General features: G+C 35.9%; 1 pseudogene; it reads right to left on the bottom strand.

The window, feature by feature from the left end:
• Positions 1-402: 402 nt before the first annotated feature.
• LOC114319801 (snRNA-activating protein complex subunit pseudogene) lies at positions 403-2194 on the bottom strand (annotated as a pseudogene).
• Positions 2195-2396: the final 202 nt, after the last annotated feature.

Here is a 2396-nt window from a genome sequence, read left to right as displayed (position 1 = left end):
TAACTTCTATTTAGCTACTTAGTAGTACTAACATGGTATTGAGTTCTGTATCATGCTACCCTGCCCAGTTTGTGCCATTTGGAATTTAATTTGGGGGGCATTGAGGGAACCGATAATTGCATAGCTCTGGTCACAGAGTGGGGGCACTTCAATTCAGCTCGACTGATGTGGACCAGTCTTTTGTGCGTAGGGTCCAGTCTTGAATGTGAATGAGAAAGAAAATGGCATCTAGTCTTCAATGTCAATTACCATTCAACTTGAATGTCAAATTTCTAGTTCATTAATCTAAAGGCAAGATTGAATATTTTTGTTCCAAAAAAGAAATGAAACAGCAGGGATTCGATGATAGTATATTTGATATTGAAGAATAAATCAAGCTCATCAAAATCAGAAAAACAAGCAGCTCCAAAAAACAATTTTTGAATAATAACAATGGAATTTGGGGGTAAGTTTTTTTGTAACAAGAATGCAACATTTATTCATGAAGGTAATCATAGACCGAGAATTCCTCATAAAGCAGCAAACCATTTGCATAGTGAAGCATATAATAGCAATTCTTACAGAAATAGCAAGGATTCTCTTCAGCCCACTTGTCATCCACCGTCATCTTCTCCGCTCTACAAATCTTACAAACAGAGCATTTCTTGAACCGTTCTTTCAATTGAAATGTGATGATCGGATAAACCATGCGGTTCTGTACATCTTTTGAATGAATAAGCCTGATGCCTCTCACTACATCTATGTGCTTGCAATCTCCCTGGTGACAGTAAACATAACCAGCACCAACTCAAAACCTCAAGTCGCAAAATCGTGTCTTGTTCATTTCAACAGATCTGAAACACGGTAACTGTGAGGCCGTGGCACTCCCTAAATGTTCCTTCTGCTTCTTCTGCAATTCACCAGATACGATCCATTCCCATTTTTCGAGTGCTTCATCTTTGGAGTTCCTGAGCCAATTGAGTATGGGTTCACTGTAGTCTCTAGCCTTTGAATCCCTCAAATCATTGCAAAACACATCTTCTATGAGGAAATATCCAGATGGGTCATGCTCTCCTGCCTTATGCATAACCTGATCAGTCAAGCAGTATATCTTGTCTCTCAGCTCCGTCAATGGTTGGCGTCCCAAAACCAATAATTCTTGGGTCTTTACCCAAATTTTCTTGTTATTGTAAACCTCAATGCAAAGAACAATTTCTGGGTAAATCAACGGTACATGATCAACCCAATTGTTCGATGAATTCGATGAATTCATGTTAGTTGCACAACCTACAGACCTGAGAGAAGTCATCCTTTCAGTGTCATTATTAGTCCCTAAACCGCCATTGAATGAATGCAGCCTCGTTTCAGCTCTTTCTTCATCCTGTTTTTGCTTAATTCTCACAAGCTGTTCAATTTTTGCAGAGTAAGATTCAAGATTATGATTCTTCTTCTTCTTCCTCCTCCCATTACCTCTCTTCCTTTTCTTCGCGATTGTCTTACTCGAATTTTCATTATTATACCGGGAGCTATCTAAACATGAATTTGAATTTCTTGTAGACATTTTATCAACTTGGTGGTCATCCTTGAATGCTTCGTCAAAAGCCATACTTACCAACTCTTCATCTGTAACAATCTTAAGTTCATCGACCAAGATATCATCGTCACACGATTCGATCGATTCCGACCATGGTTCTAAATCGCGGTATCGGGTAGTGTAACAGTATCGATCGCGTAGTATCGGTATCGGTAGTATCGGCCAGTACGTATCGGGAATCGGGTGTCGCGACTGTGAAATTTTAAAAATCATTAGCAATCCCTCTGAAACTCAATTTTATATATTTTTTGACTCTTTTAACCTTAATTTGTCACATTTTAATCAAAATTTTGATATATAAGAGCACTTTTAACCTATTTTTTCAACTAAATGATATATATTTATTTTAATCTTGAGTTTTTTTTTTTTTTGACATATATTAAACTTTTAATAAAAAAATTAATGTGAACAAATAAATAGAAAAAACAAAAACGTGAACATTGTATGATGCACAAAACATAAGTTAAAAAAAAAAGAAAAAAAAATTAAGTAACAGTTGTAACCAATTTAGAATTAACTCTAATTTAAAATTAATTCTAGTTAGATTCATCAATATAATAAAACAACTAGTCTCTATTGATTAAAACAACTAGTCTATATTGACTAGACCAAAATGTCAGCAGGCCACTGACCTCTTCCCCTCACCTCTCTTTTTCCTCAGACTTCATACCTTTCACTCACGCTCACCTCTCACCTCTGTATAGCCCAGGTCTCTCTCTCTCTATATATATATATATATATAAACTCCGTATATATATTGATTTGAATTTCTATCTTCGATTTTGTGAGGAAATGAAAGCAAGGTGAGAATTTGTGTAAAAAA

Source organism: Camellia sinensis, chromosome 3 (assembly GCF_055761805.1).
Source record: "Camellia sinensis isolate YWXY chromosome 3, ASM5576180v1, whole genome shotgun sequence".
Taxonomy (NCBI): Eukaryota; Viridiplantae; Streptophyta; class Magnoliopsida; order Ericales; family Theaceae; genus Camellia; species Camellia sinensis.
This window is presented reverse-complemented; position numbering and strand designations above follow the sequence as displayed.